This window comes from Embiotoca jacksoni, unplaced genomic scaffold (assembly GCF_022577435.1).
Source record: "Embiotoca jacksoni isolate LCO1_2020_lvr unplaced genomic scaffold, fEmbJac1.0.p SCAF_44, whole genome shotgun sequence".
Classification (NCBI taxonomy): Eukaryota; Metazoa; Chordata; class Actinopteri; family Embiotocidae; genus Embiotoca; species Embiotoca jacksoni.
The window spans coordinates 865,551-878,271 of record NW_027185397.1 but is presented as its reverse complement, the minus strand read 5'-3'; positions in this window follow the sequence as shown (position 1 = coordinate 878,271).

The following is a 12,721-nucleotide window of genomic DNA, read 5'->3' as shown; positions in this document are numbered from 1 at the left end:
TTGTCAGTTAAAAGTCTTTAACCAATTAAAATGGCAGCGCAGGGCGCGTATTTGAATATGCATGACAGAATGTTGCATTTGTGACAAAAGGGGTTGAAACTACTAATTATGTGGTTAACAGTCGATCACTGAGCTGTTTTACCTTCTCTTTAATTTGCACATGAAATGTTCCCTCTCATGACGGCAACCTGCATTTTGATCTCACATCGCATTGTGCAGGCTTTCAAGTGTGCTGCTTTAATGAGGCATTTCATATTCACTGAAAGGGATTCTGTCAAAGAATTGTGATAAAACCTCCCCGATCCCAACTAACTGTTGTTTGTCACTTTTTATAATGAGCCACGGCCTCGTTATATTTCCTCCTCCTGCAGATCATAATGGAGTCGTCACAGTTTTTCACCTCCCCATAGCTATGTCCTCCTGTGGAGGCAGCACTAGGTGCTTACATTTACCACTTGATGAGTTTTGCTCTGAGCACTCTGGCAAAGTTGGACAATTATTTTCAGGGTAACGAATGCGATGGAAACGGCCAATTATGGGATGTGATTTATTAAAATGCTAAAAAGCAGTGTCTGTGATGATGTTGGAAATGCCATTAGGCCAAATAGGAAATGTTTATGAATAACTGACTAATGCGGTTGAGGTCATTAAAATAGTTTGTGATCATCGAACAATCCACCACATTAATGTAGAATATTTAATTCATTCTACCAACTTTATGAGACGACGACCGATCAGCTTCACCACAAAGTATTGACACAGTGTGAGTTCCTCCACCGCAGGGCATCCCTTATCCCAGCTGGGATTCAAACAACCATCTTTTCTGTTTGTGAGGTACGGAGGAAAAAAAAATCCAGTCAGACCCAGCGCCGCTTGCCAAAAACACTGCTCAACCAAAGTCATTTGCAGCAAAGTCCATTATCATCATCACTTGTGGTGATGAATTCCCTGTGATGGTGGCAGGCCCGCAGCAGCCTCCACTCATAATGACATTCTGCTCTTGTTGGCAGTCACTCCCCGTCAGATGGCTCATTCCCAACAGCCAGTGTGTCAGACAGAGCACACACACACACACACACACACACACACACACACACACACACACACACACACACACACACACACACACACAACACTGGGCCGAGTCTGAACGCCAAAAACAGGGGGACAACAGGAGCGAGGCTTGAAAGGCAGACTTCATTTGTGGGAAGGCCACAGTGTTCGGTCTGCTCAGCATGTTACTTCTAATGTAATCGTCTGTGACGTTCTGATAGAAATATGTTCAGTTACGCTGCTCTTCGTGTCTTTTAAGCTTTTACACTTCCTGGTCACATGAATGCAGATATTTCCAGGGAAAAGTCTTATGTTACACAGGAAGAGACACAAATCATTCGCTTTGAGTTAAGTGACAATCCAGGCAGGTTGAATGAGCAGCAAAAGCCGACTAGATAAATAAAAGGGCATCAGCTGGAAGAATTGTGACTTTAAAAGCAGAATAGGAAAATAAATAAGTAAAGTATCATCTGGACTGTGAACAGTTTAATAAAACTACAATTAAAAAAAACAGAATATAAACCTTAATGTTACTAATTACTACATAAAAACAGTGACACTGAAGTTCCCTTCGGCTGGATAGTTTCAGTCTCCAATTGTAATGATGGATTGACAGTTATTGGACTGTAACTTTAGCTGGCAGTGGATGTGTGACCACTGTGGTGCATCGAATGCAGCAATGTTATTCCAATCTTCCTTATTGATAGTTATTGTGTGTGTGTGTGTGTGTGTGTGTGTGTGTGTGTGTGTGTGTGTGAGATTAAATGAATATGTGGTTCTACGATAAAGCAGAAATAAAAGGTAAACATCAGCCCACCGTGGTAAGACTAGATGAAAATCGTGGGCAGGGCTACTACTAACAACGACTGATAGCATGCTTCATAACTCTGTAGCATAACTTATACGATAAACTGCTCACCATCCACTCAGAGTCATTACAGGGCGACATAATAGTTAGCTACAGATTACTATCACTGCAGAGCTCAACCAATGCTTTATAAGCATTAGCATACTGCTAGCAGATTTTATGCTCATATATTGGAACTCATATCCAAACATGTTTAACAAAAATACACTTGAAGCACATATCGAACCCTCCTTCACCCACCTACCACATGCATTACAAGCAAGGGGTGGATCTGACCGATCTGATCGGAAACCTGACGATACTACGTCCCGCCCACCGATAGCTGTAACCTGACTGCACCACAGGCCTGTCAATCAAACAGACACGCCCCCAAAAACAGGTCTTCTTGAATCTTCTTTTCTAATGAATGAGGGATTATTTTCAGATGGACCTCCAGAAAACTAATAAGAAGGAGTGACTTTAGCTAACAACACCGAGATAACTGATGGACACATTTTATTCACTTTGGATTTGATGAGAGAAGTTGAATGGGAGTCTATGGAGCCGGAGGCTTTTTGGAGATGACCTCTAGTGGCACTCGCTGGTATTGCAGCTGAAGACACTTCTGGATCGGAACCATTTTGCAGAGCTGGAAGCTACGAACTCTTTTATATCCAGTCTGTGCTGAGACCCAGATATTTGTGTGGTACATTTGGAGTGTGGTGAAACCAGGCTACATGGGAACTAAAGGTTGAGGAAATCATGTGGTCAAATAAAATATGGTTAAGGTACAATTAAGGAAAGATTACTAGTTAGTGTCGTTGACTAATACAATGAGAACTACAGCCCACTGCAGTCAATTGAATGATGTATTGTAGCTTTAACCAACAGTTCCAGATAAATTTAGTAGCTGACATCCATGTTTTATTGGCCAAAACGTTTCTCCTACATATTCAATATCCGATCTTAAAGGGACAAGCAAATATAGATAAGATAAAATACATATTTAGCACTGGAGGATGACTGCGACAGATAACATAAACTCAGATGTGGATGGTTCATTGATGGGTATTTGACAATCCGAACCATAAAGACAATCGCAGTGGTTCTGAGGTTATGAAGTGAAAGGCAGAACCGGTGATGAGCTCCCCTGATTTCACTGCTGGAATAAATTAAGGTTGATGCCCCATGAAGAGAAATGTAAGAGGAGCTGCAAAGCCAATAATATTTAAAGCACCATGTTCCTAAGTCATCAGTTCAGCGATAAAACAGCCCTCCGGTCTCAGTGAGTCGGTAACAACATCTCTGAGGTCAGACGAGTCTCTTCAAGACTAGTAAATAGAGTGATAGGTCCAAGGAATGTCAACACATGATCCTGTAAGTAAACACAGTCTAACCCTGCAATGTTTCTCTTTTACATAAAGCTACAGATAATGTTGTTGTATTTTGGACACCAGAAACCTAAAAACTCTTCTCTTCTTTAAAGTCACAATAAATCCAATGGAATCAAATTTTTATTTTCAGAATATCTTCTTTCTGCATCTTTGTACCTAACTAATGTTCCTTAATAGATTTAGGTTTAAAAAAGTAAATAAATGATGTATTTCGGCTCCTGGGTGCAGAGAAACTGAACAATAAGATGCGAGACGCTAACTTCTTATCAACTTATGAGATTTCTATGTCTGACATATTAGCAAACAATTATCTCAACTTATTTAGCTTGCTCCAGTTTGGTCTCCAAAAAAAACCTAGAAATATTCAAAAATATCCGTCTCTTAAGCCGTCACATGTTCCCTTCATTTCACCAACTCTTCACTAACTTTATCTGCCTGCACTCAGTGGATTCATCCGAGATTGTTTTTGAAGACTGAGCGATGGGATGAATGTGCTGTAAAACGATGACACAAAGAAGAAGACTAAAAAGCTTTGCAGAGCGGCAACTCATCCATAAAACCTGAATAAGATCCGGACTAAAAGTCTACGTGTGCACAAAAGCCGAAAAATGGCGCTGTAAAAATATTCAGATTTATTAAAACGGTAACCAACCATAAAAGTTCATCATCATAATCAGCCTCATGTTCCGCCTTTTACACGCCACATTCAACCAAAAGTGTTCAATGCAAAGCCCCCTAATGAAGGTTAATGCTGAAAGGATCCACGTGGCTCAGAGAGGAGAACCCGGAAAAGGAATTATTCCTAGAAACCGAGGTGTTTGTGGACGAGGTGGAGGATACGAAGCTCATATTGTTTGGATTTCACAGCTGTGGGACACAAACTAAAGAAAATTCAGCGCGTGCCAGCGTGTTGCCGCGTTTCCATTACGCTGCTCTCTGTACACCTGACAGTGCAGTCCTGTTCACTGAAGCACTTTTACATAAAACTATGTAGAAAAACATATTAAAAACTGATGCTCTTTTCTGCATTTCTTTGATGTTATTTGTTGTCTTGGATTTCTACAACCGATGCTGATATTAAGTTTACAATGTTAATGCAGTGAAAAGCACAAATTACACGACTAGTTTGAAAGTTAGTGATACAACGGATCGATGTAACGTGATAAGAAGTGAAATCAAGTGTGTGAGAGGTATCGTTATATTTATGATGATGACACATTTCATTTCTACAGTCTGGCTTCAGTTCACCACTTCACCATCTGTGTCGCCAAAACGTTAGAGTTTGCACACAGGTGTGCAGGGGGAGGAGCTTACGCGTCGTTCAGGTTATAAATGACGTTTCAGCACATTCAGTCAGACTTCTGTGAGTTTGTCGTCATCGGCAACACCGTTCCTGTCACACGTCGTCATTTGTTTCCCCCACAATAGGACAAATAATTATTGATGGGTACAAATTTGAAATGCCTTCATTATATCATGTCAAGAATAAAATGTATCTTCCCCACCTTCCTCGGAGTGATAATGAAAGATTACTGACACGATAAAAACCTGGGAGGTGCAGAGGAAGATGGCTGAAGGTGACTCGAAGCCCGAGCTTATCGGGGGATTCGGTAAACAAGAGGCCTGGCAGGCGCAGCGCTCGGCTGTTGACAACTGGTGATGGTGACCAGGTGGGAGATGTTATCCTAACAGTCTGGAACTCTTGTGAATTATTTGCTGATAGATATAAACAGCTGTTATTCTTGGTAATGGAAAGCAATTAGAAACATCTGCATACTTGGCTGTGAGCGATGCGTCCAAATGGCGGCCGTGGCTCCCAGGTGCCGCTGGGAAATAATTACATCATCAGGACGGGGGCTGGGGCTGGAGGACTGCTACTGATCTGTGAAGAGCAAGGACGACAGCCCAAACAGGGACACACACTATTTCTAGTCAGATGTGTACATTTCTACCAATGTTTTCTTTTATCCTCCTTCTAATCCTTGAACTATTTTATCTATCCTTTAGTGGCACTGGTTGGATATATCATTAAAGTTGTTTCTCCCAAAACCTGGCACCACGCAGACATCACAGCATCAGCAGCCCAAAAACAGCTCCACCTGACAGATGTGAGAGTTTTAGGCACATAAACGGATGTTTTATTCATGTATACAGTCTCAAATAGTAGAAGACCGTCAATACATTATCTGGGACACCTCAAGTCAGGTGATCTACGCCACCTTCCACAAAATGTTGTACACACACACTCATCCTCTTTGTAACAATTACAAAGCGGAGAAGAGAGAGTCCACCTTTATTGTGTTGTAAATGATGAAGGTCTCCAAATTCACTTTGATTCATGAAGCTGTTTTGCTGTACGAGGCGATTTGTGAATGACAGCAAGGTGTGATTGGTTGGATCCTACGTGTTGTCTCCCAAATCTCTTGGCCAAGTTATGTGAAAAATCTGTGACTGCAAAACTTAAACTTTGAGGTGTCCCTCCTCGAGGGAACTCAGGAGATTTAAATGTGGTGCAGAGGCAGAGAAAAAGGTGATGGTGATAAAGGTGATGAGGAGTTGTTTTACACTCAAATGGAAAAATGTTGCACCTTTACATCATTTATTATCATTCTCTAAAATTCACTTTGTGTTGCATTTGAACGCAACAACATTACAGGCCGAAGTATGATGAACAACACATGGTGGAGGTTGAGGTCATTGAACCTGAAGGCAACCGAGGGCTGAAACCAGGCGAGAGAGAGCGGTGGTGTGGCTGCCATCAGGGTGGACGGAGGTGTGCTGACCGGAGCCGTGTAAAGTGTGGATGCAGCTGCACATCTATACTGTGACCCGCATTCTGAGATTCAAATAAACTCACCGTTCCTTTGAACAAAGCAGGATTATTGAATTTCTTTTGTCACGAATGAGCTAAGATTTGTTCCGAGGAGATCGTAAAGGAGTTTCTGATTTCTTCAACCGTCTGTGAGGAATAAAGTAGGAAACTGACTCTTCAATCATCTCATAAAATGTGTAGAAATTACCAATGTGTATGCAAATTTACAAATGATATTTTAAGGTGTATTATAGATGCACCTAATTTATGTACTGGTGCACTTAAATGAAAAAGTTATTTCTGGAGCTCTGTAATAAATCAATTAATTAGTATTCTAAATTAATTTTACAAAGTATATCGGTAATACAGAACCTTCAGTCCAGGCCTCAGCGGGTTGGAGCTGTTTTACTGGCATGTGGAGTACCAACACTACATTAGGAGCGGTGGTCATAGTGTTTTGGCTGATCAGTGCACACGATAAGATAATCCAGCCTCTAAAGTGTTTGTGAAATAAAAAAAATTGGCAAAAGTGCCCGATTCAAACATATTATTCAGTGACGAGATGAAGTTGGACAGCATTGGCACTGTCAGCAGGACAGGTGCAACCTGACAAACCTGATCAACATTTCTCATTATCGCAGAGCATCTGCAGCCACAGCATCTCCACTTTTCAGTGTTTCAGTAGATTCAGCCATAAAGAAAAACACAATCACATCTGAATTTAAAAAGTTATAAATATCAGCCCTGAAGACATGAAGAATTCAATATCCCATCACTTGTATAATTGTCCTCTCACCAAATGTCTGGAACTCTGACTGCTTTGGACAGACGTACAAGTACATGAACACACTTATAAACACCCACAGATGAAGACAGCAGACATTTGTTATGGTGATAATTAATTCGGTTTTCCCACATAAAAGATCTGTCTCTCTCTCTGACATTTTCTTTCGTCTGAATTCACTCTGTATGCAAAGTGAAACTCTTCAACTCTCTCACAAAAACTGCTCTTCATATTTTTTGTGCCTGGTAATGATGATTTTGTTGCTATCAGAGATTTATTCTCAGCCAAGTATTCTTGCTCGTCCCACTTGTAGTTCACATCCTACACATGCTGCTTTTTAACAGTAAAAAACAACACAACTGAAAACTTTTTGTCTGTATTTATCTATTTTTTTCTTTACTACATTAAAAGAAGATAATAAAGTGCTAAACTGAAAAAAGGTAGTCTTGGAAATACTGTCGTCAGCCCCTCGAGGAAATCGTGATCCTGCAAATGCAATAATCTACGCAAATTTAAGCATTAAAAAAAAAAAAAAAATTGCTGCAACTTTTCTGCAAAAAATGTTGTGCTGAAAGTATTACACCATAAAGTCTAAATAGCCTTTTTTTCTTGAACGCAAGTTTTTCTAATTCCTGCAAATTTACATAAAAAACTGACTTCAAACTTCATTGACTTTCAATTACATTGTAATTTTTGAGAAAATTCAACCACAAAATCTAAAAAATTTGATCACAATAATCACAGAAAAGCTCGTGGAGGGACTGAGTAGTCAAACACACAGCAGCATAGTACATCTGGAAACCAAACACCAGCCAGATTCATTTGACATTTGCGTTTTGAGACAGTTTTAATCTGGTCTTTATCCAGAGAGAGTGTCTGTCACTCAAAGGGCAGATCTCAGACAGCATATTGCTGAAGGATCAGAAAATACTTTTCTCCTTATGGAGGATTAATAAACATTTTCTATTATTGTTCTTTACAGTACGAAAATGTAGTTCTCCCTTTTCAGTGTTGTCTCCGACTCATACTCACTGAGCCCTTTACTGGAAATGTCCTATTGATATGCAGTCAGTCACGCCACAGTGTGCGTCCCTCTAATTGTGTTGTGTATGGAGCCGCTGACCTTCTGCACCAACCTCCTTCTGTCTCTGAACAACACCGAGGCTGCGAGAGCCCCGACTGTGCGCTGCCTCTGAATTTACCCCTGCTAAAGCATGACTGTGACTCTCCACATACATCAACGTACAGGCCCCTACTGAGCGTGCTCATCAGCTGTAAATACCAGCAGTCTGCGCTGCCGCGGTGAAACGAGCAGTCTGGGGGATCTGAGCATGTTGTGAGGTGGCAGGTTGGGCCGGATTGTTTAGCAGTGTGTCCTGGAAGCAGAAGGTCACGAGCCTGATCGGCTCTGCAGGCAATGAGTCCTGACGAGGTGTCCTTGAGAGACACCCTGACCCCTGATGGGCAACAAGACTTCCTGCACAACACCAATATGTGGCTACAGCTAGAAATTTAAACATCATTTATAGACAACATTTGCAAATATATTTTGCTTAAAAATGCAATTATGTTTTTTTTTTTCGGTCAATAAATCAGTTAACAAACAAAATTATGTACTCAAGCAATATTACACAAGAGGGAGAGTGATGCAGTCGTTTGAAGACTTTCTCCCAATAATGATGTTAAAACACAACCTTGAATATAATATTGTGATTATACAACAAACATGTAATCTAAATGTTTTCATATTGTGGAGCAATTCACTCAAAATATCAAACTTTTTGTTTGTATGATCTCCGTTTCCATGGCAACACACGGGGTAAGACTAACAACTGGAAAACAATCAGTCGCCTCAGTAGACTCTTATGTAACATACGCAATGTTTGCTACTCCAGGAAGTAGTCCGACCCTTAGCAACCACCTAGCAACAGAGAAGATTTCTAGTCTCCAACTGAATAAATACAGAAACATATAAACACTAAACTGATCAGCTAACTCAGTCTGGTTGGAACAAAGATATCTGACGAACAAAGATATCTGATGAACAAAGATATCTGGTGAACAAAGATGTCTGATATACAAAGATATCTGATGAACAAAGATATCTGAAGAACAAAGATATCTGATGAAAAAAGATATCTGATGAACAAAGATATCTGATATACAAAGATATCTGATGAACAAAGATATCTGAAGAACAAAGATATCTGAAGAACAAAGATATCCATGGACTCATGTGTTTTTAACATTTTAGCTCCGTGTCGTGTGTTCAAACCAAACCGGTCCAGCTAGCCTCCGCTAGGATTGTATTTAAAACTGTACATTGTTTTCTCGTTTTGTCTGATTCCCAGTTGCTGTGAAAACTTTAAAGTGAAACAGCTGCAGGATAAATATGGAGTTTGGATAAAAGTTGGACTAAAATGAAATGCAAAGATTGTGATATGTTTTACAACTTGCATGTTATTGCGCATCATTTATATGCTTGACGTATTCCTAGGTGAGTACTAAGTTTCACAATACTGGCTCAGATTGTGAAATGCCTTCGTGGTCTCTTCTTTTCTATTGGCCTGTGTCTACACCATGTGACCGTTCGACTCCTCCTCAGGACCCAAACGAAGGCATCTCACGTTTTTAACGGCTGCTATTATAAAGATAATACATTTTGTGCCGTGGACCAATGTTGTAAATATGAAACTAATACTATCTACTTTGTTCCTGTTACTGATACTTCATACACATTATATGATATTAGATGGTTAATAGTGCAGCATCAGTGTTGTCTGCAGCAGGTTACTGTTGGTGCTGCTAATAAATAAAATAAATAATAAATGTGAGGGAACGTCAGATGATTACTGGGAGAGAAAAGAAGATAAAACAAAGTTCTGATTCGCAAATCAGTTTGTCACTTTCTGCATTTTTTCCTCTAATCGTAGATTTTTGCTGTGATTTTGGATCATTTGAAGATTTATTAAAATGAAACTATGTGAGAAGTTTAAAGGGAAAAATCCCTGTGGGGTGGAGCTGTTAACAACATCTAAACTGGGAGGTGACTACACACTGCTTTATGGGAAGACAATGGAAATCATTGATTCCATCTTGTTTTGTATTTTAAAAGCTTGTTAGATTATTTTATTCATTGTGTTGAATCTTCACCTGAAAGTAAAGCCGTGGAGTAAATGTAGTGGAGATGAAGTATAAAGTACCATTACATGGAAATACACGAAACTGTACATAAAGGAGTAAATTGTGCTCGGTAAGACGGATGTAAAACTGTAAGACTGGAGCCGGTGGATGAGCACTTATTGGAGTCATGAACAAGTTCATGTAGTTTATACACAAAACGCAGCAGGAGAAAATGACCAGGCTGTTGGGGAAACATCATTTTGATCGAGATCCACACAAAAACAACACAGCAAAAACAGCCGGAAAAAAAAAAGTCCTTTCAGCTGCAGCAGACAGGAGATAGAAACAGCTCCAACACGAAACATTATGTTTGTGCCTTTGCTTCATCGGGTCTGTAATCCCTCGGGCAACAAACAGAAAATATCCGTCAGAGCGGATGAACCTGCGGGCCGTGAGCCGCGGCTGCTGCGGCTGCTGTGGCTGGATATGTTGATGCTGGCTGGCGTACCTGTCACAGAAAGCTGCAAGCGCAGTTCAAAAACGAGGTGGCTGGTGTCACACGAGTCTGCTGAGCGAGTCGGTGACGAATATGAGCACGACGGCGCAGAGCACGACGAGTCTGGACCTGTCAGCACTTTCTCATCCTGACTTTTGTTTTCCCTGCTTAGAGTGTGTTTGGGGTTTTTTCACAGGAGGGCTGCTGAGTCCTACGAGTGTGTCCTATTGTCATCTATACTATGATCTTACGTTTTTTTCATTCAATTTTATTGCCATCTTTCTTGCCAGGAACTTTTTTAGTGTCTTTATTGAGACCATTTTAGTGATCTGGCAAAGCAGTCATATTAGATTTAATGTCCAATTTATGTTGAAGATTATTAACCTCAAAAGACCTACATTAGATAGCAAATCACTCAAAGTATTGAACGTACATTAGTTGTATCATTATTGTGCTTCATCAGTTGGCCTATTAAATGGGAAGAAAGGCAGCTTTATTTAAATAAAAGGTAAACACTTCCAAATGCCATCGATAGACAAACTTTCTCGACTTGCAATTTTTTCTAATTCCTGCAATTTCACGCGAAAAACTCACTTAAAACTCTGCAAGCTACATTGCAATTTTTGAAAAAAATCCACCGCAAAATCAAATATTTTTGATTGCAATAATCACAGAAACACTTTGTGGAAATCCTGAAAGAACTGAATCATGTGTGCTGAATCAAGTTACCGTTAGTCACAGACCTCTTCCGGTCAGAACCAAACATTTGACTAACCACTCCACACCGAGCACTGGCACTGAACATGTTGCGTATTGCACCAAAGGGAAGGCTCCACTGGTGTTTTGACTATCAGAGGAGTTTCAGGTCAACAGACGCAGCGTTAACAAGCAGCTTGAGCCGTCCCAGTGGAACCAATAGAAAAGCACAATCCATCCTACCCCGGTGTTCGTACCGGTGTACCCTTTGTTCAGGTTAAGCCGCTCACTACTTCTGTGAAACCATCGTACATGCTGAATAATGTGATTCTGATAGAACTGGGACTGGTACAGTCTGTTCATCTATTCATAGAGACGGTGGTGTCCTCATACAAGTCAACTACATGATCAGATATACTTCTGTAAAGGCTTTTCATTCAGACTGACCCGGTGATCTGGGTTGATGAAAAACAATAATAATAATTGGTGTATGGAAGGAGAGTACAGCACATCGCTGTGGATGAAACCAAAGTACTTTCCTCCTCCCAGATGGTCTGTTCAGCCTTTTAATAATGAAATCTGCTTTTGTGTTATTTAAAAAATTACAATAACCTTTCTGCTAATCCCCCGATTTACGACCCGTACACCTGGATTTCTGCGATGCACGTACGTCTGAAATCCCCTCGGCTCTTGATAACATATTAGGATTATATCTCGGATATGGTTCTTTAATAAATAGTTTAGATAAGCATATCTGTTTAATTTTATCCACCCGCCCTCCCTGCATGTAGGATTACAGTGAAAGGGTTGGTTTTGTTGAGCGCGTGTGCTGCAGTCTGCAGGCAGAACATGCAAACATCTGTACAACAATTCATCAGAAAGAATTATGTATGGCAGACCGGAGGGCTCTAAGCTGTGTGTATTTCAACATGTCGGTGTCCTCATTGAGAGACTCACTCACGACTCAGCCACATCATAAATAATGGAAGCAGAATGAATTGGTTTATGCTGTGAGCATGTGTTTAATGTATTGATGGCATACCGTTGGTGAGCGGTTGCTCTGTACTGGACTGAACATGTGTACTGCAGCTTTACGTTTGATAAATGGTCTCAGTCTGAATTTATAGGTTTTGGATTTAGCTTTATATTAATGTATACAAATCTATGAGACAAAATATATGAATGACCAAATAAGAAAATGGAACGAACCAGGATGAAAACAGGTGACTTGTGGAAAAGCAACAACAACAAAAAAAGAGTACTTTGCTTACATTATATGGCCTTACATGGACACTGTTTTTTCAGGGTTGACCTAAACCTCTTGTTAAAGGTCTTAAATCTTTTAGTTAAAGCACACAAGTGTGTGTTCAACAATGTAGCAGCAGTTTGAGAAAAGTCATCTCGGTTTCAGTATGACAGCTTCATGTGTGAAAAGCTAAGACCATAAAACAATGTTATGGACAGTTAGACGTAGAAGAACTTGCATTCACCCGTAACCTCAAACAAACCACCCGCC